Genomic DNA, 26,012 nt, shown 5'->3' with positions numbered 1-26,012 from the left:
TACATTCCCACCAACAGTGTAATAAGTATTCCCTTTTATCTGTAGCTTCACCAGCATTTGTTATTTTTTGATTTTTTAATACTAGCCATTCTGACAGATATGAGATGGTATCTCATTTTGGTTTTGCTTTGTATTTCTCTGATAATTAGTGATGTGGAACATTTTTTTTTCCCCCATATGCTTGTTGGCGATATGTCTCCTTTTGGGAAGTGTCTGTTCACGGCTTTAGCCCATTTTTTAAATGGGGTTTCTTGTTTTTTGTTTGCAAATCTGTTTAAATTCCTTACAGATTCTGGATATTAGGGCTTTGTTGGATGCATAGTTTGTAAATATTTTCTACCATTCTTCCAATATACATGGATTGCAGGTATATTGTCTGTTTACTCTGTGTATTTACTTCTGCTGTGCAGAGCTCCTTAGTTTAATTACCTCTGACTTGTCAATTTTTGTTTTTGTTGCAATTGTTTTTGAGGACTTAGTCATAAATTATTCCCCAAAGCCAATGTCCAGAAATGTGTTTCCTAGATTTTCTTCTAGGATTCTTCTAGTTTTAAGAGTTATATTGAAATCTTTAATCCATCTTGAGTTATTTTTTGTATATGGTTACAGGTAGGGGTCCAGTTTTATCCTTCCACTTATGGCTAACCAACTACCCCAGCACTATTCATTAAGTAGGGAGTTATTTCCCCATTGCTTATTTTTATCAATTTTGTTGAAGATCAGATGGCTGTAGGGGTGCAGCTTTATTTCAGGGCTCTCTATTTTATTTTGTACCAGTATCATGCTGTTTTGGTTACTCTAGTTTGAAGTCAGGTAGTGAGATACCTCTGGCCTTGTTCTTTTTGCTTAGAATTGCTTTGGCTACTTAGGCTCTTTTTTGTTTCCATATGAACTTTAGAATAGTTTTTCTAATTCTACGAAAAATGATGTTAGTATTTTGATGGGAATAGCGTTGAATCTGTAGATTGCTTTGGGAAGTACGGACATTTTGATGATATTGATTCTTCAAACAATCCATAAGCATGGAATGCTCTTCCATTTATTTTTCATCTATAATTTTTTTTAAGCAGTGTTTTGTAGCTTTTGTAGAGATCTTTCACCTCCTCAGTTAGATATATTCTTAGTTTGGTGTCTTTTTTGCTATTGCATTTTTGTTTTGGCTTTTAGCTGGAATGTTATTGTTGTATAGAAATACTAATGTTTTGGCTGGGCATGGTGGCTCACACCTGTAATCCCAGCAATTTGGGAGGCTGAGGGAGGCGAATTGACTGTGCTCAGGAGTTCACTACCAGCCTGGGCAACATGGTGAAACCCTGTCTCCACTAAAATACAAAAAATCAGATAGGTGTGGTGGTGTGCGCTAGTAGTCCTAGCTACTCGGGAGGCTGAGGCAGGAGAATTGCTTGAACCCAGGAGGTGGAGGTTGCAGTGAGCCGAGATTGTGCCATTGTGCCGCTGCAGTTCAGCAGCCTGGGTGACAGAGTTAGACTTCATCTCAAAAAAATAAAAATAAAAATAAAAATTAAAATAAATAAAATTAAACAAATTAAAAAAAAGAAAAGAAAAGAAAAGAAAAAGAAAAGAAAGAAATACTAGTGTTTTTTGTATATTTATTTTGTATTCTGAAACTCTACTGAAATCTGTTATTAGTTCCTTGAGGCTTTTTGCTAAAACTTTAGGGTTTTCTAGATACAGAATTTTATTGTCTGAAAAAAGAGATCGTTTTACTTCTTTTGCTTATTAGAGATATTTTATTTCCTTTTCTTGACTGATTCCTTTGGCTAGAATTTCCAGTAATACGTTGACTAGGAGTAGTGAAAGTGCATCCTTGTCTTGTTCTAGCTCTCAAGGGGAATGCTCCCAGTTTTTGCCCATTCATTATGATGTTGATATGGGTTTGTCATAGATGGCGCTTATTATTTTGAAGTATGTTTGTTCCATGCCAATTTGTTGAGGATTTTTGTCATAAAGGGATGTTGGATTTTCTTGAAAGTTTTTTCCATGTTTATTGAGATAATCATATGGTTTTTGTTGTTAATTATTTTATGTTGTGAATTACATTTATTGATTTGCCTATGTTGAACCAAACTTGCATCTCAGGAATGAGGTCTACTAGATCATGGTGAATTACCTTTTTAATGCTCTATTGGATTTGGATTGCATATATATTGTTAAAAATTTTTGCATCTGTATTAATCAGGGATATTGGTCTGTAGTTTCTTTTTGTTTTTTTCCTTTTTTTTTTTTTTTGGCAACAGTTTTAGTAGAATTAGTGCCAGCTCTTCTTTGTACATATGGTAGAATTTGACTGTGAATCCATCTGGTTTAAGGCTTTTTTTTGTTTGGTAAGATTTCTTTATTACTGCCTCAATTTCAGAACTCAGTGTTGTTCCATTCATAGTTTTAGTTTCTTCCTGATTCAATCTTGGGAGGTTGTGTATTTCCAGGAATTCATCAATTTTCTCTATATTTTCTAGCTTGTGTGCATAGAGGTGTTCATAGTAATCTCTGAGGCTTTTTTGTATTTTTGTGGGATCGATTGTAATGTCAACTTTGTCATTTCTGATTGTGCTTATTTGTATCTTCTCTCTTTTTTTTGTTTCTTAATCTAGGTAGCTGTGTATTGATCCTGCTTAATCTGTAAAAACAAGCCTGCTTTTGGTTGTTTTTTGATTTTTTTGTATGGATGTTTGCATCTCAATGTCATTCAGGTCTGCTCTGATTGAAGTTATTTACTTTCTTCTGCTAGCTTTGGAGTTCATTTGTTCTTGTCTTTCTAGTTCCTCTAGTTGTGATGTTAGATCATTAATTTGAGATTTTTCTAACTTTTTGAGGTAGACATTTAGTGTTATAATCATTCCTTTTAACAGTGCTTTTGCTGTATCCCAGAAATTTTGTTATATTATGTCTCTGTTTTCATTTATTTCAGATTTGTTTTGATTTTTGCATTAATTTCATTGCTTACCCAAGAGTCATTTAGGTGCAAGTCATTCAGGAGAGGAGTTTCACTCTTTTGATATACTGTAATTGCCAAAATTAGTTCAATTTAAATCATATTTTCACATACTATTGCACTTCTAAAAACAAGCTTATGTATTATTGATATTAAAATAATATCTGAAGAGGCTGAATATTCTACTGCCAAGATAAGAACCATGGAATTATCTACTGTAGTCTTCCTTGACCATTTCTACACAACAAAAAACTGAAATGCAATGTAGTTTTATCAGTAGGTAACTTCTGCACACTTAAGAGCACGAGGGTAACACTCATCATTTGTTTATTCACGTATTCAGCAAGTATTTGTTGTGTGTCTACTCTGTGACATGCCCTATCGTGGGCCCTGGTAATATGATTATGCTATCCTTCTTAATGCTTACAATCGAGTGGGGGAGACAACAATTAGATACGAAATTTTGATAGAGTATTTTAAACGCACTGAGAGGGAAAGTAGTTTTATTGAAATATGAAGACAGCTCACTGTGAACTAGTGACATCACTTTCTAACATGTATTGTCTTTCTCTTTTAACTTTGAAGAAACTCCTGAAATATACCACATAACCCCTATTTCAGAATCCCAGTTCTAGTCCAATTTCTTCAATTCACAGTTGGGCAAATTGTGACCTAGAATGCTTTCACGACTTGTCCAATTATATCAGCAAAGGTAGGTGGGGCAGAAGTGGAAACTGTATCTCTTGAGACCAAACTTCAAGCCCAGTTATCTTTTCACTAAGGAACTCTATCCGAGTGGCTTCAGGTTTTCAATGTGAAATGATAACGCATTGTTTGAAACTTACTTTTGGATAAAAACCAAAGTTAAAACCAAACAAAATTTTGTTAAACCACTAATTGAAAAGAATATTAATTTCCTGCTAAGTTAGTATTTATTTCAGCTATTGGGGTGGTATTATCACAGCAAAAATTGTGCTTTTGTTTTAATTAATTTTATCAGATGTCAATGAGGATAAAATACATTTTTTTCTCAAGATTCTGGTTTAAACTCTTTTGTAACAATTTAGTGAGGCTCAAATCACCTTCTGTTTGGACAGGTAACAGATGATAGTCTGGAAATCATGACTCATGAAATAGAAGCCACCAAATAACCACTAAATAATAAGAAATGCTAAAGAAGAAATGGCTGGGTTTCTGTGTAAAATTAAAAAAATAAAATAAAATAAAAAATACTCGTACCCTGCCCAACATTGATTCCTTTTCCTAATGGCAGGAGAACATAGCTCACTCAAATGACTGGTACAAAAAGTAGATTTTTCAGCAAGGTTGTGATCATTTGAACTGAATTAAGCATTGGAGTCTTAAAATGTCCATTCAGTGTTCAGACCAATAAACAGGAGGCAATTAACATGTGTTTAATTTTTTTCACATAAACTAAAACTTTTGGGCATTGTGAGATATTTTTTCTTTCTGGAAGAATCAGAGTTTTCATGTTTTCACCAGTTAACAACTTCTATTTTAACTTAGGAAATTCTAAAACTTACTGCTTTAGTGCTAATAACAGCTAGTTCATGGCATTTAAGTGGAAAAAAAAGTGTTCTTATTCCTCTTGATCATAAATTGTGTTTGAAGGCATCCCTTAGCCAACACACTCACTCTCAAACACACAACCCTTCTCTTTGTGGTGGAAATAATCTTTTCAAATGTTAGTGTTTAAGTGGTATAGTTGGTGCTAAAGTTTAAATGAAGAACTAAATGAAGAACTAATAAATAAAAAGGTAGGGGACAAAAGTGTTGAAAAATAAGAAAATCAAACATGGTTTCATGTACTGTCTGCTCACTGGCATGAGTTCACAGGCATAGTGTTTCATATGTCTATTATTAAAAGTTGGGAGAGAATAAAAGTCACTAAAGGGAAAGAAAAGACTGAAATTAGGGAAAAACAGAAAATAAAGCACAGTTTCTTTTTCTTTATTTTATTTAATTATTTTATTATACTTTATCTTTAATATGCCAGGCCATTACACTCTTCCTTAGTTAATTCATTTCTTGTAAAAGCATTGATATATAACTAAAGTAAAATTTCTCTTCTTTTTTTGTTCATTTGTTCTAATAATAAGGATAGAATTCCTCTAATATTGTCCAACTTGATTATATAATATTTTGTTTCCTTCTTCATTCACACATTGATTCTTCATATTATTGAAACAAGTATAAGTATATAACACTTAAAGAAGAAAAGTTCATATTGGCCAATAAAGTAACTCAAATAGATTAGAGAATCTAATCTATTGGCTAATCCATTGTGTGTGTATGTGTGTTGAGTAGATTGTGTGAGTGTGTGTATTGGCTGAAGGATAATCAGATTATTATACTGGCTAATATGGACTTTTCTTTTTTAAGTGTTATGCTTAAAATTATATTGGCTAATAGGATCCAAGCCTTCTGATAGTTAAGGCTTCAATGATCAGAAATTTGGATGAAGAGGGCTAATAGTGATGAGCTGCTATATATGAGACCTGAAATTTAAGAAGAAAAATATTTGATAAATTAATTTACTTTAAGTTTATTTAACTAATAAGTAATTATACACTATTCCCCAGGTAGCAGGCATTGTTTTCAATGTTTTAGAAACATAAATTAATTTATCCTTTATAATAACCCTGTAAGACAGGGTGCAGTATTTTTAACCTAATTTTAAACGATGTGAAACTGGTTAAGAAAAGTATTAAAGATGACAAAGCACGTAATGTGGTGATTATCCTTACTCCAAAAGCCATGGTCTTGATCACTATGGTATACTTTCTTGAGATAAGTCTAAAATAGGGTTTCACATGCTTTGAAATGTCTTAAACTCCCCTGAACTTAGACACAGAATTTTGTACAACTACACCTGTAAATATTTGATGGGAATGAGGTTGAGATTTTGTAGTCATGATCCATATCTTTGATCAGTTTTATTGAAAAATCTGAAACAAGACTTACAACCCTGATAAAGGGAGAATTTCACTGATCTCCAGTCAAGGAGACAATATAAAACCCAACTCTACTTTGTGTTTCCCACTCTAGAAAATGAAAACCTAGACTATTTTGCAAATGTTGTTTTCTCATTTCACTTGTTTTAACCCACAGAATGACCACCTTTGGGATTGACCACCCACATGCAATTTTAAGAATCACATACAGCATGCTGTTACCAAAGAGCTATCGTGTGGGAAATGGTTGAGAAATCAAGCTTCATTACACAGAATCCCAAAGAAATGTTCCAAAGTCATACAGCCAGAGGCAATCAACAAACTTGTGTGTATTTATTTATACTGGCCACTCTGTCTGGAGGAGGAAGGTCTTATCTTAGGCTGTTTGGGCTGCAATAACAAAATCCCATATAATGGGTAGCATAAAACAAGAGAACTTTATTTTTTCGTAGTTGTTTAGGCTGGGAAGTCCAAGATCAAGTGTCTGCTGAGGGCCCACTTTCTGGTTTATAGAAGGTGCTTTCTCTCTGTGTTTTCACATGGTAGAAGAGCAGGGCAGGTCTCTGGGGCCTCTTTTATAAGGGTACTAGTTCTGTTCATGGGGACTCTTCCATCATGACCTAATCACCACCCAAAGGCCTCACTCCTAATACATACATCAAGTCAGCAATTAGGTTTCAACATATGATTTTTGAGTGTATACACACACTCTGACCACAGCACATCTTAAGGAAATGCTTCTGCTATAATCTGGCTTGTCAGAGTGAATGAACTAACATTAGATATGCAATACTAAGTTATACAAAAAATAAGAGATGTGAGAATTTGAAGAGTATAGAGAATATTGAAATTTGTGTTACATTGAAAGCATGGCAGAGAAAAAAGAGGAAGGAGGGAAGCTTTGCTGGAATTAGAAACTATGCTGAAAGTCTCCTTGCAGTAGGGGAGCACAGTCTTCTGAAAGTAAAGAAAATAAGAGACTGATACTCTGTGAGACAGTACTGTGAAGAGCAATAAGAACGAAAACCAGCATCAAATTGTATGATGTGCTAAAGAATGTATCGTGGAGGAGGGATTAATGTAATCCCATGTCTGAAAGCATCTCATGTACATAAGTCTCTCCATTTAGTTGAGGAAAACGAATACTTTATAAAGAAGAATCATAGAGGACTTAGAAAGATCTTGATGGTGAGAAAGGTGCGGAGTGCAAACAGAGCCAGCCAGTGAAAAATGTGCCGTGGTTGAGATGGCTAGAAGCCCACTAATATTCATACTCTCCCTTCCCCACTGTAGAGTTGTCACTGCAAAGTAGTTGTCCGTCTATGGACTGTATTTCCCAGTCCTCCATCTGTGGAGAATCTGAGTAGAAATGACATCTGTCATTCCTAGGCCAGGTTCATAAGAAACTCCCATGCATGATGTCCCACACTTTTCCCTTCTCTTGCTATCTACAGAGGACTCCAAAACTTTGTGCATTAACAGATCTCCAAAGAGACGACAAAGTGAATTACCACGTGGAGAAAGATTACCTGCCAGTAGGGAATAATTCTATTGGATTATTTGCTAATGAGACATAAAACTAGAATATATTGAAACACTAAAATTTAAAAATATTTATTGCGGAAACTAATATTACCCTGACACACACCACACACACGCGCGCGCGCGCACACACACACACACACACACACATGCTTTACCAAGGAAAAAAATAGAATGTGACAGTAAGCAGATTGTCAGTTACTTAAAACTATTGTTAAACACCACTTTTTCATAAAATTATGATCGACACCTACAAAAAATGAATCATTAAGATCAAGAGGGTTATCAAGAACTTCTAAAATCTTGAAAAAGAAATGGAAAAATGGCAAAGAATGACTGACTTGAGAAATAAATGGGTGATCAAATGAAAGACAGAAGCCCACGGCCCTTGTTAGGTCTGAGGAAGAAGTCACTTGCCCACAGAAAGGTTTAAAGTAGATGCAGGGAAGAGAATATTCCCAAGCAAATGTGAGAAGAAAGTGACTATAGTGGACATAAGTTGTGAAAAGAACAGAGAACTAACAATGAAGAAGGTGCCCACAGATTCCAACAAGCACATTGTTAGGTAAAAACAAACAAACAAGAATTAACACCAATGTAGTATGCAGAATAATTGCTTCCCAAAGAAGTTCATGATCTGATCTCCAAAACATGTGAATATGTTGTTACATGGCAAGAGGAAATTGCCAATGGAATTAATGTTGATAATCAGCTGGTTTAGAAGTAATGATTATGCTGAATTATCCAGTGAACCCAGTGTAATCAGTTTCTCCCAGGTTTTTTTTTTTTTTTTTTTTTTTTTTTTGAGAATATTGTCTGCCCCTGCCATCTACTTTAAAGTTGCCTTTGGGAAAATGACTTGTTCCCAGGGCATGAGAAATCCTCAGTCATAAGAAAGGTCGTGGGTTTCTGTCTTGCACTTGGCCACTCACTTATTTCTCAGGTCATTCATTCTCCTGTCTTGTCAAAATGCCAATGTTCATTGAAGAAAAAAAAAATGACATTTCATTATTCCTTTAAATGTGGAAGGAAGAGGCAGAAGAACAGCATCACAGAGAAATTTGAAGATGCTGCCCTGCTAACTTTGAAGATGGAGGAAGAGACCATAAACCATGAAATACAGGTGGCCTGTAGAAGCTAGATAGGGCAAGGAAATGGATTATCCCCTAAAGACTCCAGAAAGAAATATGACCTGGTAGAAATCTTGATTTTACCCTGGTGAGACCCTTCCTTTCCCTTGCCCTCCCTGTACATATATTCATATATTAACAACCAAATATCACCTATAACACTTACACATAGCTGTTTATACATCTCTTTCTTGATAAGCCCACTTAGGACAAAGATTATGACTTATTTTTTCTATTTAGCTGTCACATTTGGGATTTTCTAGACTTTGTTAAGTACTTACTTAAATGCTTCTTGAATATAAATGAAATAAAATGCCCCTTGGCAGAATACAGAACTAAGATAAAATTTAAATAAAATATAAAGAACAATTATGAAGGGAGTTTCTTTTTAATGTTAGAGAAAGAGGAACAATTATATACGAATGTTAGGTTGGAAAACTTTATTTCCCATTTTTCTTCAACTTCTCTAATGAAGGCAATGGTATTTAACCATTCTCATGCTGTTAATAAAGACATTCCTGAGACTGAGTAATTTATAAAGGAAAGAGTTTTAATTGACTCACAGTTCCACAGGGCTTGGGAGGATATTATAGTAAATTTATAATCATGGCAGAAGGGGAAGCAAATAGGACCTTCTTCACATGGTGGCATGAAAGAGAAGAAGGAGAGTGGAGTGAAAGGGGAAGCCTCTTATAAAACCATCAGATGTCATGAGAACTTAGTATTATGAGAATAGCATGGGAAAATCCGCCTCCGTAATTCAATTACCTCCCACTGGGTCCCTCCCAGGACATATGGGGATTACAGTAACTACAATTCAAGATGAGATTTGGCTGGGGACACAGTCAAACCATATCATTTGGGTAGATCAGCACCTTGATAAATGTTTAGATTTAAACATAAGTAAATACTTTTACAAACCTGAAAACAGGTTACAAGTTGATCTTTTGTAGTTAAACACATTCGTCCGTGGCTTAGAGTAGAAGACATCTTTAGGTATGCAGATGACATGAAGCTTGGCAGAATCTCAATCCTTGACAAGACAGAATCAGAATTTAATACTTAACAAGCTGCAATAATAAACTAAATTCAACAAACATATATTGAACCCCTACTCAGAACAAGACAATGGGGAGAAAAAAGATGAGGAGAGCCCTTGCCTCCAACTTGCTTTTTAATTACATTGATCACTTAGACTCCTTTATATTTGTCCTATTAAAGACTTATTCAGTTTCAAAAATGCAAATAAATATCCAAGAAAAAGTTATATAAATATGGTTTATATGTGCTAAGTATGCTAGTGCCTGAGTTAAGTGTAAGCTCAAGATAGGTTACCTGGGGACCAGAGCTGCCAAAATTCTACATTGACCTCCAGATACATTAACAGAATATTAAATGTAGTCAAGGAAATTAAAGACCTGTTGTACATTGTGGTGATTAAACTACCTCTGCAATGTTGTCATCAATTTTTAAATTATTTCTTGGCTTCTTAGACAGAAGTCCTAGATCTAACAATAAAAATTCATTTAGACAACTCAATCAAACCATGAGACATATGAAAAAAATAAAACTTTCAAAAAGGAATTTTCTTGGTTTGTTTTTTTTTTTTTTTTCTCTCTGCACATTGTTATTTTTCTCTCTGTATTGAAAAGCTCTGTTGTGGGTAGGAAAATTGTTTACAGATTAAGTTCGGAACATTTGCCTGATGTTGCAAATTCATGACACCTGAATGTTCCAATTCAGATGTCATGAATTAATAGAAAAATACTGTGAAAATAAGTGTGTGTGTGGTGGGGGGAAGGGATATTCAAAGATCAAGCCCTAGTACTAAATCCAGACTCATTTTAGTTCAATTACAGTAATAAAAAATAATGATTTATCTATTAAAAACAGCTATAGCAATTATATTTATAGTTTTGAGAATTTAAGTGAAATTAATTATATTAATACATATGGTTCATTTTAAACTTCAATTATATTTTTCTTTGTAACCTAATTAGTGTTAAAATATTGGAGAAGGCTTTACAAAACACAACCACAATAGAAATTTAAAAAATAAAAGACATGTATATTTATACCAGTTTTTTATACCAGTCAAAATGCATGCACGTATGCAGATTTCATTGGTGCTTCTGCTGGCCTACTATGTGCTCACAGAAATTGACTTTGTGAGGATTTTCTAGCAGAGATAGTAAATTTATAGCTTAGATAATTTTCTTTACACAACTACCCCATTGATCATAGTAGTACGTGGAGGTTCTGAAGAATTTCTTTCCCAGATCACTGCTGTTTCTGACCTTAATCACAGAATTAAGGCATAGATACGACTCAGATATCTCAACCTTGGAATGCACCTTCTCTTCTAGTTCCCACTCATAGGTATATTGTATTGGAAAAGTCCTGATGATTTAGAAAAAAAGAAACAAATTAAAAAATGAAGTCTTCATTGTGCGTTGACATTGCACAACAGAAGTCCTCTTTTCAACATAGATCATAGATCCCTGCTTAATTGGCAATTCTGCCTTTTCTTGGAACACATGGGTATATGAAACAACTGTATTGCTAGTAAATTACACTATAACATGAATTCAGACTTTAAGAAGAGATTTCTGCAAGCGAGGTGGATACAAAGCATCTGTTTTTCTTATCCTGCCTCCTTTCCTCTCTATTCCAGCTAACTCAGGCTCTCATTGTATTTCACCTGTGCTCCTGGAATAATAACCTCCTACCTAGTGCAGTTCTCTCCATGTTTTCCTCTTCTAATTTCCTCTTCCACTTTGTAGTAGCAGTGATACCAAATGTAAATATGTCCATCTCCTTCCTTTTGCTAGGAGATACCCCAATCACCTACAGGATTAAGGTCAATCTTCTTGCAAGACTTGCAAAGTTCTCCATGTTCTGATCCCCTTCTGCCTCACCATTTTGCTACCTATTCATAATATTCATCTGCTTACGATGCTTACAGATGTGTTGCTTCTGTTTATTTTATTGTTACGATTCAAAATACAGTACTCTCCTCCCCCCTGCCATAACTCACCTGAATTCTCTGCATTAGTCTGTATCTTCCTTGGGAAGCTTTCTATGACTTTCTGGGCTGCATTAGGTACCTCTCCCTTTGCTCCCATTAAACACTGTTATCTGTTTACTCCACATTATGTTTACAAGATCCATTCACGTTGCTGTAAGTTGTTGTAGTTTGTTCATCCTCATTTCTGTATTCAAGAATAAGAGTATACCACAATGTATCCCATTGTTGATGAATAATTTCTCCAGATTTTGGCTACTATGAGTAGTGCTTCTATCAGCATTCTATGTACAAAATACATACGCTTGCATTTCTGTTGGTTATATACCTAGGATTGGAACCGCTGAGTAATAAGAAGTATAAATAATTCTAACAATAACTCTTTAGATTCTATACCCAAATGATAAGGGTATTATGCAGGTGGGCCACATAATAGGAAAATACCCAGGGAGGCCTAATCTAATCACATGAGCCCCTTTAAAAACAGAGTATTCTCTAGCTGGGAATGGAAAAGGAAGTCAAATTTGAAGCCCAAAGGATACTTGCTACATTGCTGGCTTAATGATCAGCTATCCATATACAAAGACTGAAGATCTAAGAAGCCTCCTGCTGACAGCCAGCAAGGAAACAGGAGCTCAGTCCTACATCAAGGACCTGAATTTTGTCAATAGCTTGAATAAGCTAGGATGAGAATTTCTCCTCAGAGCCTCCAGATAAGGACTCAGCCTCTCATCACTGATTTCAGCCTTGTGATATCTGAGTAGAGAACCCAGTCACACTGTCAGACTTTTGACCTATAGCACTGGGAACTAACACATGATTTTTGTTCATTTGTTTGTTTTAAATTAATTAATTATTTATTTATTTTTTGACAGAGTCTCGCTTCTTCTCCCAGGCTGAGTGGAATAGTGTGATCTCAGCTCATTGCAACCTCTGCCTCCCAGGTTCAAGCAATTCTCCTGCCTCAGCCTCCCAAGTAGCTGGAATTACAGGCATGTGCCAGCACGCCTGGCTAACTTTTGTATTTTCAGTAGATATGGGGTTTTACCATATTGGCCAGGCTGGTCTCAAACTCCTGACCTCAAGTGATCCATCTGCCTCGGCCTCCCAAAGTGCTGGGATTACAGACGTGAGCCACGACCAGCCAATGGTTTTGTTTTAAGCCACTGTTTGTGGTAATGGGTTGTGCACCAATAAAAAACTAATGAATAGGGTTTGCATGTACTCATTTTAGTAGATGCCACAACAGTTTTTCTTCTTTTTATATTTATATTCTTACCAGCAGTGTGTGAGTGTACCACTTGCTCTACATCCTTGTTATTTCTTGTTTTGTCGGTTTTTCATATTTTACTGTTTTAGTGGGTTCATGCTGCATTGTATTATAATTCTTTGTTCTGTCATTTACTGTTTGTATGTCCTTAGAGCCGTCTTTTCAGCTGCTTAAGTCACTGATTTCTCATCAGCAATGTGGGCATAAGAAAAATGTGAAAGCGCCTCACATAGTTCCTAGAAGAGTAAATCTCATTTAAAATTTGAGATACAGGTTTTCAGTCTAAACATCTTCTTTAACTAATATTCATGTATTTAGAGACAAAGAACACAGTACATTCTTAAGGCCCAAAGTAACTTAGCAGAACCATTAAAATTAAATTCACTGAAGAGACAAAAAAAATGTTGCATTGGTTACTTTTAGAGAATGAAAGGAAGTGAATCCACTTAATCTTGTTCTTTAAACTGGAAATTTGTGCCTCCTTAATCTAATTATTTTCTCTGTAAAATCAATTTGTGTTGCCTTTAGTGTAGTCATAGAATATAAGGAATCTAGTGTAAACTTGCCTGATTAAATCTCTAAGAATTAATCATCAATGAAATAAAACTAAAAATGAAATGTAGCATTCAATTTTTCATGTAGAGCCAAGACAATTTCAAAATTTCAATAAATGATAATACCCACTTCTGAAATTTAGCACCACCCCCAACACACACATGGGGCTCAAAAACAAAAATAAAAATGAAAGCAGATCATAAGCCAGAGACAAGGAGTCTGTGGGAATGACTCAATTTTTAACACTGAGAGGTAATGAAACAGTATTTTTTTTGCTATGACCGTAAGTCAAATTTTAGCAACTGATCATTCAAAGGAAGTAGTAATGATTATTTATTATTTAATGTGACTAGTTAATGATGAAATGATAGCATTTGTCTTTTCATAATGTGACTAGTTGATGGTAAAATGATAGCATTTGTCTTTTCATAAATCAAAAGCTATAACATTAGAAAAGTTAAAAAAAGAAACCCTTTTGCTATTTCATTAAACTCACTTCACTGCTCTTTGTTTTGTGTGCTTTGTTTTTTTCAACATAACATGTACCTAAAGAGATAGCGCATACTTTTTAATTACCTAGTACACATTATGTAAAACTTCCATAGGGGCGCTGAAGGAAAACTCCATATTTATTCTAAATTTAGTATCATTTGAACATTGGTGTTTTTATCTTTTCTTCGAAAATTTTCTTATTCACTGGTACCACTCTCAGAGTCATTATATCACTTTGCTTATTTTTTAGAGCTTATTCCAGGAATTGCAAAATGCATACTTAATTTTTTAATAGTCAATTTATAATCAATATTTTACCACCTAATTTGAATGTAGAAGTGTTACTACTATAAAGTCCATTAAGATGTCTCCTTTCCACATGCACACGTATGTTTATTGCGGCACTATTCACAATAGCAAAGACTTGGAATCAACCCAAATGTCCATCAGTGACAGACTGGATTAAGAAAATGTGGCACATATACACCATGGAATACTATGCAGCCATAAAAAAGGATGAGTTTGTGTCCTTTGTAGGGACATGGATGCAGCTGGAAACCATCATTCTCAGCAAACCATCGCAAGAACAGAAAACCAAACACCGCATGTTCTCACTCATAGGTGGGAATTGAACAATGAGATCACCTGGACACAGGAAAGGGAATATCACACACCAGGTCCTATTGTGGAGAGGGGGTAGGGGGGAGGAATAACATTAGGAGATATACCTAATGTAAATGACGAGTTGATGGGTGCAGTACACCAACATGGCATATGTACACATATGTAATAAACCTGCACATTGTGCACATGTACCCTGGAACTTAAAGTATCATAAAAAATAAAAAAAAAATTAAAAAAAAGATGTCTCCTTTTTGCTGTGGTTGTCTTAAATATTATATCTACAGACATTGAAACTCCCATCTCAGATTAGTATATTTTATGTTTCAACTATCAAACATATTTTAAATAATCCAAAGTATATGATAATGTATTATATATACCCAGAATAGTGTATTATATATACCCAGATATTTTCCCTTTCTTTTCCTCTGTCTTATTTCTGATGTTCAAAATGTCTTTCTGCTATCATTTCCCGCTGTCTAAAGAGCTTTTGCAATTCCTTCAAAGCAGTTCTGCTGCCATTAACTACTGTTAGTTTTTCTTAATCAGAGACATCTTTAATTCCAAAAGGATATTTTCACTGATACAAAATTCTGAGTTGACAGTTCTTTCTTTTTTTTTTTTTTTGTCAGCACTTTAAAGACACTGTGCCACTTCATGCTGCTACAACACAGATTGGGGGTGAGCGTAAGAGTTCATAAACAAATTGAAGAGGTGACCTTCCTGAGCCCCCACTCTTTTTTTTTGTTTGTTTAATCTACCAGGAATTTTCCAGTTCTGTGGGCTGCCCTTTTCAGACTTCTGGCTAGAAACTGCCCACTGCACCATGTTCAAGGTCAAGCAGTAGCAGGACAGAGAGAGAAGAAAAAAAAAACAAAAAACAAAAAACACAAGTTTTGTGACACTATCTTGGAGCCAGCTTGATTGAATGGAGAGAAAGGTACTCCAAGTTTTGGCTACTGCTGCTTTCTCATTCCTGGAAGATCTTGCCACTACCATTTTCCTCTAAGGTAATGGAGAAAAAGAAAAGGAAAAAAAATCCAAGAAATTTCCCCCATTATCTCTGAGTTTTGAGAGTTCTCTTTTCTGCCTCTTGAGTTAAAACTAGAGGGTTTCTTCTATATCTCTCTGTCTGCACTACGGTGTTTATTTCTGGGTTTTGGATCATGTTGTGTCCTGGCCAGGACATAACAAAGGAAGAAAAATGTATCAAACTCACAGCTGGTTTAGTAGTACTTGAACTCTGGTGTTCTTCCCAATCTGTCTTCTTATATTTACTTCTTAGAATTCTCAAATAGCTGCGTGTGAGCATTCTTTTCAAGTCTTATGATTGAATTCTGTGTAAGATAAAGGGATGTTGACTTTATCTTTCCAAGAACTAGAAGTTTATCATTAACATTTTCATTTTACTTATGGTATCTTCCTCTGTACAAACTTTGTTGTTATTTTGAAGAAGCTGAATATTTTATTATGTTTCTTATTTTGCTGCAAGGTTATTTCTTCACTGTATAAAAATAGCACCAGCAAATGCAGTCTATTGCAAAATTAAGATTTGATTGTTCTCCATCTGACATTGTACAACTAACAGAAACTTCTCAACTCCCAATTATTTCCAGTGGAAATGTCGTTCAGTATTTTGATCCAAATCTATGGATGGATGTCAGCAAGTTATAACACAATATAAGGCTTAAGATAATAATGTTATTCTTGAATTACATAATTTCTATACTAGTTTTCACCACCAATAATTACACAAATTCTGAATACTAGAACCTACTCTGAACACCATAGGGTATTTTGAAAAGGATGCATATCGTGTTTATCTGCAATCATTGGAAAGTTAAGGCATATTTTCTTTCACCAGCTATGTTGAGAGTAGTTTCTTTTCCTATCACATTGCCAAAAGTTGCTATTTAAAGTCTTCTATCCTCCATTACTTTAATTCAACAATGCTGGATGAAGTTATCTCATACTGGTTTGTTTCGGGGTTCCACTTTCAGTCTTAATTAGGTTTTGCGTATTTCTCATACACTTTACTCATTAGTCCATCTAGTTCTGAAGGGTCACTTAGTGTCATCTTGATCAGTGAGCCACTTTCATAAGATTCACTGGTAAATCCTGGATTTTCTACAAAAGGTTCATTAACTTCAGTTACTTCTCCTTATAGAGGAGAATAGAATTCACTAGCAGTTTTCACACTTCCCAAACACCAAACTCATCTTGTTTGTTCAATTTTGTCCCAACTTCCCAGAGACTCTAGTAACATCTCCCAAAGCTTCCTGTGCAAAATTGCTGATTTCCACTGTTCCAATACCATTTTCTGTTGCTATCCATTTATATTTCTCTATGAATTTACATACCAATAGCAGAGAAGGTCTATGCACAGGCCCATACTGTGCCAGTCTCAGCTGCCAGGGCCTCATTGGGCAGGGCCTACGGTGAAAAGAAGACTCACAGACTGCAAGCTGCAGGCCAAGGTGCTCATGCTCTGTGCTGCTTCCTCAGTATCCACAGGGGATTGGTCCCAGGACCCTTCTGAGATACCAAAAATTTGTGGATGCTCAAGTTCTTATATAAAATGGGTTCTATTTGTATAACCTATGCGATCCTTTTGTGTACTTTGAATCATCTCTAGATTATTTATAATATCTAATACAATGTAAATGCTATGTAAATATTTGTTATACTGCATTTTTTATTTGTATTATTTTTATTGGTTTCTTTTTTAGTATTTTCAATTCATGATTGGTTGAATCTGCAGATTCAGAACTCATAGATATTGAAGACCAACTGTACATGTATCTTTGCCTTTATATCTTCTGTAAATGGTATCATTGATTGGAAGGATGTTTCCAATCAACATTGTAAAACATGTTCTCTTTTATTTTCTCTCAATTCTTTTATAAATTTTAAATTATATGTATATTTAATGTATTTATACTTGTCTATTGATTTTTTTTCTTTAATATCAAAAAGTCATAAGTTGCTGTAATGGATATTTCTGATGTTAAACCATCTTTACATTCTTTGGGATAGACTGTTTCTGTCTATGATACGTTATTCATTAAATATATTCCTGTTTAATTATTATTTATAACCCTTGCTTATTTATACGTGATGTAGGTTTATAGCTTCTTTTTATTTATGCTATCCTTATTCTATTTTAGTGTCAGAATTGTGCTAGACTGATAGACGACTTGGAAAACAGTTCATTTTCTTATTATTATTATCAGCATTATGACCAGTTTAACACATTGTATATGTCTATGTTTGGCATTAGTAAGTATTTAACAAATATGTGTCTGTGGACAAAAGAATGGGTGAATTAATGAATACATTAATCCATCCACTTTTAAATGATCTTGGCAAATATATTCACTGGAAATATGGCTATTTTTCCAGGTTCATACATTCTATCAAGTACTATAATTGGTATTAGATTTTAGATAATTAAAAGATATTTATCAGCCTTCAAATATGCTATGAACTGAATGTTTGTGTTCTCCCCAAAAATTCTTCTTGAAATCCTAACCCCCAAGGTAATGGTATTAGTAGGTGGGGTCTTTTGGAGGTAAGTATGTCATGTAGATAGAATCCTAGTGAACAGGATTAGTGCCCTTAAAAAAAGACAAGAGAGAGCTTGCTTTTTTTCTCTTTTCTCTGCCATAATAGATTACAAGAAAATGACCATCCTGATCTCAGATTTCCAGCCTCTAGAAATGTGAGAAATACATTTCAGTTGTTTATGCTACCCAGTTTATGGTATTCTGTTTTGACACCCCAAACTGACTAAGATAAAGAGTTTCAGTACCCTTTTAAAGGTACCAAAATTGTGTCCAGCAAATATATATATGTGTCACTAAGAAGCAATAAACTAATTAACACAACAGGCATGATAATGAAATAAAAACATATTATCATATCGCGAGCATAATTCTTAATATGTATTCTCTATAAATTTTATTTATTTTAAATGGGTTTCATCTGACCACTGACTTTTATTATGCAGATAGGACTAGGTTATCATAGAAAACAAAGTTGACACAATAACTATGCTAATATAAAAATTACAAATACAGAAATTATCTATGAAGAAAATATAAAGGAAAATATCATTTTCCAATAAAATATCAATTATACTATTCTAATTATCACTAATATGAATGTGAACTAGCTAATGTGATTTGTATCAGAGTTTTTACACCACATTACCAAACAAAAAACAAATACATAGGAATAACATGAAAATAATTTAAGAACTATTAACAGATGGGCTTCACATATGAAAGCAATTTTATGTCTGTGGCTATGATAAAATACAAAAAAAATTATTATAAGCATTCTCCAAGATTTATATTAAATCTAAATGAAAAACTTCTGGTAGCCTTAATAAAGTTTTCAGCATTTTTATAAAAGCTAATTTAATATTTTTCTAATTTTTTATGAATCCTTTTTATTTCTTCTTAGAAATCAATTAATTTCTCAAGCAGACAGGGAAAATTGAGCACTTTATTAATATCCAGACAAATAGTAACAAAATAACAAAATTGTGTTAAGACCCCAAAATTAACTTTAAACTACGTTTAATGATGGTCACCAGAAGTAGCAAATAGTGCATGGATGTGCAGTCCTGCTCTAACTGATAAATTTCCCCTCAAAAGGGGTTCAGTCTGTGTGGTGTGCCAAAGGCCTATTGCCTCAAAGTATTTCTCAAGTAACTAAAGAAGTAACTTCTTTTAGAGGTATTTCTTTAAAACGATGCTGTGCCATCAATGCTGCCGAGTAAAGTTGAACTGATCCTCTGATAAAAACTATTCATTGAGATGTTCAAGACTGGGTCATACAACTGTCCAGCTACCAAGGTCTCAACATCCTTCGAGAGAAATAAGTACCAGAAACTTCAGAGAGGCAATACTGGAAATGATTGTTCATGAGTCTCCCTTGGGAGCAGCAGGTAGTCTGGCCAGAGTCATTATTGCTTAGATTCCTCTGCTTTCTCTGCTATAGGAGAATGAATCATCTTTGACATGTTGGGCAAGGGGACAGATTGTAGGCATTCACTGAAATAACTATTTTCTGTAAGAAAATGAGCAGGGTTAGAGATGTGATTCTAGTGTCAGCTGAAGTTTAAAGACCATCCCTGTAAACCTGCTCAGGCTTTCAGTTTTAATAGATGATGTTCCCTTTTCCCAGGAAGGAGATACATGTTGGGAACATCTGAACTTGTCTTGTTTAATCCAATATCACTCAACTGATTTAGGGGCTTAATCCTAGACTTTCCTCTCTTTGGTTTGTTTTTATTGTGTTTCTGGAGAAATGTAGCTCAAAGTGCTATTGTGAAACTTGGCAAAATTTTGCTTAGATTTAAACCTATCCCCCAGATATAGGATGTACTAGAGATGGTTCCGGCTCTAACAAAAACACTGTGCCTACCACAAAGATTTGATTCTTACTTACATAGTGCCTTGTGATGATTCATGTATTTTTGCCTTAAATGGAATTTATGGAGAAGCCATTTTTGATAATGCAGTCTTGGAGATTAGTGAAGATTTAACTAAAACATTGATACTACATAGCCTAAATGAGGCAGAGAGAGCATTTTAGATATGATTCCTGTGAGCATTTAATTCTTCAATTATTCTGCTTATTGTTCAATTGTTAAGTAAATTCACTTTTATTTCTTGATATTCATAAAGTTCTGGCATGTAGACAGTCCTCTACTTTATAAACAGTTGTTTTTAATCTGCTAAAGTCTGAAATAAGATATGATAAAATGTATTAAGATTGTATAAACTAAGAACAACTAGGTTTTGAGTGAAAATTTGAGGAAATATCCAAGAAACAATATATATATGTGTAAGTGCATAATCTTTGGCATGTAATTAGGTATTTTCCTTTCTTGTTTATTCTTAGTAAACCAGCAACTTTATCTACCCAGATAAGAAAAGTTCCAGGAACTTCAAAATATCAATGAATTAGATTATTCTATTGATATTTGACTTTTCATGTATATTTTTCTAATCTCCCAATTGTGTTTTAGTTCCATTGAGTTGGAACTTTTTCTTGCATGCTGGATAGCTCATTTCCAATAGATCAACTCCAAATAGACTCTGAAAGTTCAGCAAATACGTAAAAACAAATCTCCAAGTTTCACATCTAGAAAATAAAACTTCATTTTAAACATTCAGAGTAGAGAGTATCTAAATGTTGTCACGCAGTGATTAATCATCAGCTTGTGCAAGCCTGAAGCCTGAGTTTTATTCTTGTGTCAGGCAGAAGCAAAAAAGGCTGACGTTGACAGTGACTCAGCTTGACTTCACCCTCTTCCTTTTGTTAGTAAACATGTGCTCACACACTCATAAGTGTAGGCACTAATTAATTTATTCCTTAAAGCTATGAGAAAATAAAATCAGTTCCTAACTTCTTAAATTTGAGGTTATTCATCAGAACTCATTTTTCTAAGTCCTTTGCTTAATTGCCCACCTAAAATGCAATTTCAAACCATTTTTAAGAAAGAATTTTGTCACTCCACTGAAAGTCAGATTTCAAACATCACATTCCTGAAACAGAGAAGCTCTGCAGCTCTAGAATTTGGTGTAAAATTTCTAGGTCTCCTACTCTGTAAACCCAATTAATCTTCATTTTCTTTAAAGACACATCGGTTATTTCAGACCCTCTCTTCCCGCTCATATTGTACCTCGATATCCCATAAACACCCAGGTAAAGAATGAGAATTTCAATTCATCTTGTGAGTTGTTTATGTAAAAATCCTTTTTTTTTTTTTTTTTTTTTTGAGGCAGGTTCTCACTCTGTCACCTAGGCTGGAGTGCAGTGGTACAAACACAATGAACCACATTCAGTGACTGAACCTCGTGGGCTCAGGCTATCCTCCCACCTCAGCCTCCCTAGTAGCTGAGAACACAGGCAGACACCACCATGCCCACCTAATTTTGTTTACTTTTTGTAGAGACAAGGTCTCACTCTGTTGCCCACATTGGCCTCGCACTCCTGGGCCCAAGCAATCATCCCATCTCAGCCTCCCAAAGTGCTGGAATTACAAGTGTGAGCCACCACACTCAGCCAAAAAATGTTTTACATAAAATCATAACTTACACTTTTTTTCAAAGTGGATATTATCTTTTGAAATGTTACTGTGAGTTTTCAGAAAAACAGAATGTTAGATAAGAGCCAGAATTATTTACTTCTACTTCGGGCTTCTTGACTCACCTATCTACATGACACAGGTCCTAATATCTGGCCCCAAATATTCCCTCATATTCATTGTCTAAAGAAATTTATGGCTGTAAATAGACATAGACATGAAATTTTGGTGTAAAGGAACCCATGAAAGTTCAAGTGAATAAATGAATTCTTCATAGAACAGCAACATCTGAAGTTGTGTAGACGTATACAGAGACAATAAGAATTAAGATAATATGGGTTGGGCATGGTGGCTCGTGCCTGTAATTCCAGCACTTTGGGAGACCAAGGCAGGCAGATCACCTGAGGTCAGGAGTTCAAGATCAGCCTGGCCAACATGGTGAAATGCTGACTCTACTAAAAATACAAAAATTATCTGGGTGTGGTGGCAGGCACCTGTAATCCCAGCTACCTGGGAGGCTGAGACAGGAGAATTGCTTGAACCCGGGAGGCCGAGGTTGCAGTAAGCCCAGATCGTGCCATTGCACCCTAGTCTGGGTAACAAGAGTGAAACTCCATCTCAAAAAAAAAAAAAAAAAAAAAAAAAAAAATTAAGGTAATATGATTCTTCCATTCTTCTCTGGGAAGAATTCGGCAAGCTCTTTCTCCGACTCTCTTCAGGTTGATCTGTGTTCAGGAACATGCAAAGATGTATTAGACAAGCAAGAGGAATTAAACCAACTCACAAAAAAAAGACATAGAGCCTCCAAGGAAGAATAAAATATCCATTGAAATTGGAAAATGGACCAGTGGGTGAAAAGATGAAAGAGCCTTTCATGTTGTGTTTAGGGGGAGATGGAGAGAAAAATCAAAAGGGAAAAAAGAGAGTAAAAACAGACTTATAAGCAGCTTTTATTCTGTGTGTCATTTTTAGAGTAGAGTTGCAGAAAAGAGTGTTAAAAGTTTTGTTGTGTGTTATGAACATAAGCTTGATTTGTCTTTTCAAGAGATTCTACTTTAATACACTCCTTTCAAGAATTTTCTTCACATTGCTCATGATGAATAGAATAGGGTGACGTTTACCAGCACAGACTCTGAAGCCAAAGTTCCTTGAATAAATCCTGGGTCTTTTTCCTAATTGTATAATCTTGAGCAAGTTACTTAACGTCTCTTCCTCAGTCAGTTTATCTGTAAAATTCATTTGTAAAATAGAAGTAACAATAGTTCTTACTTTATAGGGGTTGAGAAATAGTGAAATCATATTTAAAACATATTTAGAAGAGCTCTAAGCATATAATAAGCATATAATATAAATACCAATAATTGACATTTATACTTCTTTTGAAATCTAACATTGTGTGAGATGGATAATTTAGTAGAGTGAAGTCTTATATAACTTAAAAATAACTGAAGGCCAAAATACTTTTTTTGGAGTAATTAAATTCTGCTAAAATGGAGTCATCTGTTAGAATCCTTTTTCTTTTTAAAAATACTGTTCCTGAAGTGGTTTATTTTGGTTGATGTTGGTGGTGTTGTTGCTGTTTTGTTTTTGTGTGTGTGTGGTTTTTGTTTGTTTGTTTTTGTTTTTTGTTTTTTTGTTTTTTGAGATGGAATTTTGCTCTTGTTTCCCAGGCTGGAGTCCAATGGTGGGATCTTGGCTCACTGCAACCTCTGCCTCCCAGGTTCAAGGGATTCACCTACCTCAGTCTCCTCAGTAGCTGGAATTATAGGTGTCCATCACCATGCTTGGCTAATTTTTTTGTATTTTTAGTACAGGCGGAGTTTCACTATGTTGGCCAGGCTGGTCACGAACTCAGAAGTACTTTTGAAAGCCAACTTTCATTTTAAAAGTTCTTTAGTTTCAATTATTCACTCATCTGTATTTACTGATCTCAAAGTTACTCTGATCAAGAACCAAATGGTGAGTTTGTAAATTGTATGTTAACAACTCAACCCCATTGACACATCAAAATAAAAGACCTCCATGTAACACAGAACATCCTATTTTCAAATGAGAAAATTGAGACCAAGGAGATTAAATCACCCTGGTTTAAATTGAGATAACTAACTCTTGTCACATTAGCACAATGTATGGTAACTGATTTTGGAGATAGTTCAGGAAACTAGATTCACAGAATGATTAGAAGCTAGAGGGCCCTCAGATTAGGCAAGCATTCAAACATCAGTAATCCTCAAGCACAAGAGAGTGGGAAGATGCAATGATTCAGAAACTGGCAAGAAATCCAAACAGCAAACCCAGAGATACCTCAACAAAGAGAACTAGAAATTAAAGCAATCCTGCTCCAGGTAGAAAGCTCTTGAGGCGGTTGGAGAGAGGAAGGTGGTATCCAAGGAGAGTGCAGGCCCTGATAGAGGAGACACTAAGGGGACGTGGGGAGGGGCTCCAGGAAGGATGGGAAACTAGAGAATCCGGTGATGGTCTGAAGCTGTGGGTGTTTATCTGAAAAACTCTTGGTGGTAAATCAATATTTGGAAATTTGGGGGTAAATTGTTCAGAGTGCAGACTGCCACTCACAACTAACTGAGCCAGTTCTCCCTTAGCCACTTGTCACCCATCCTTTGCTTTTCCATATAAATTTACCTTAGATTGTTAGAGACATGCCAGTAATTTCTATTAATATCTACTAGCGACCCATGTGACAAGTGGGATATTAATTTAAATAGAGCAAATTAGAATACCATAGACTACAATCTCTCTCTTTACATCATCTCTCTAGGAAGCTCTTATCAGGAGAAATAAGACTCAAAGGACCAGAATCTCTAAAAGCTTTAGTATCATGTTTGTTTTGTTTTGAGACAGGGTCTCACTCTGTCACCAGGCTGGAGTGCAGTGGCACGATTTTGGCTCACTGGAACCTCCAACTCCCTGGTTCAAGGGATACTCCTGCCTCAGCCTCCAGAATAGCTGAGATTATAAGCACACGCCACTGTGCCCGGCTAATTTTTTGTATTTTTAGTAGAGACAGGGTTTCACCATTTTGGTCAGGATGGTCTCAATCTCCTGACCTTGTTATCCGCCCACCTCAACCTCCCAAAGTGTTGGGATTACAGGCCTGAGCCACCACGCTCGGCCAGTACCATGTTTTATATGCTCAAACAGGAGCAGTGAAACAGATTATTTTTTGTTTGGTCTTCAGAGTTGACAAACACTCAGTATTTACTTTTGACAGGGAATTTTAACTGCTGTTCAAATTGCTCTAGAGTGCAATGGGAAAGAGAAAAACCGCAATAGTTTTCCTTTTCTCGCAAGGCACATGAAGTACACTTCAGGCTACCACAGGGTACCGGGCTATCATGAAGACTCAAAGTTAGATAAGAATTGTAGCAACCCCAACCTCTCCCATTTTAGTGCACTTCAATTGGCTATTTGTACAACAGTTTACTGCTGAAGATAATTCACAGCCCACATAAATCTACTTAAAGTCCATCTTTCAGTCTCTGTGGAATTATGACTTTGTTGTTTAGTTTTAATTTGCTGCTAGTGAAGGAAGGTTAATGACATGGTATACATTCTTTGCAGATGTAACTATTCGGCCGTGACAGAAGATGTACAGCAAAAGTTCATCAGAGCAAAAACAAACCTATCGGAAAGAGCACTGAGTAAAGATTTTCTGAAGAGAGGTTATGTAACTAAATAGGCTGAAGATTTCATTAAAATAGTTAATGGAATTAATTCCTCTGGATGTAGTTTTCTTCCTGAAAGACTGAGATAAATTCATCTAATTCCTTACAATGATAACCACCATATAAGTAATAATCACAGTTTTCAAATCAATTAGTAGAAAGTTTAGGCATTGACCAGAACCTCTGTGACTCCATTTACAGGATAAAGAGACTTTGAGTCCTCATCACACTTGCATGGCCCATAGAGCATGGTGCAAGGTCTCTATTCTTTCATTTTCCAGCTGGCATTTTCTAGACCAAGACTCATGCTCAGTTAGATTATCCTCAAAGACTAGTACTGAAAATTGCCTAGCCAGGTGAAAAAGAAATTTAAAAGTGTTTGAATCTATAGTCATGGAAAGAAATGCAGAAAATGTCAAAAACAACTTTCCTTCTGCTCTTGGAAGAGAGTGTATTTCTCTATTTATAATGAAGAGACAGGTATGGGATGGTACTACTGAATACATTTGATTTCAGCATCTTGAAATCATGGAAACCAACCCCCTCAACTATTGCCAAATTCCAGAGGCTTCTTACAACTGTTAATAGTAGTATGTATTTAGTTTTTATAAGACTAGTACTATGAAAATTATGTCAAAATTGTTATTGTGTACATTCCATG

This window comes from Chlorocebus sabaeus, chromosome 4 (assembly GCF_047675955.1).
Source record: "Chlorocebus sabaeus isolate Y175 chromosome 4, mChlSab1.0.hap1, whole genome shotgun sequence".
In the NCBI taxonomy this organism is placed as follows: Eukaryota; Metazoa; Chordata; class Mammalia; order Primates; family Cercopithecidae; genus Chlorocebus; species Chlorocebus sabaeus.
Note: the sequence above shows the minus strand (reverse complement) of the source record.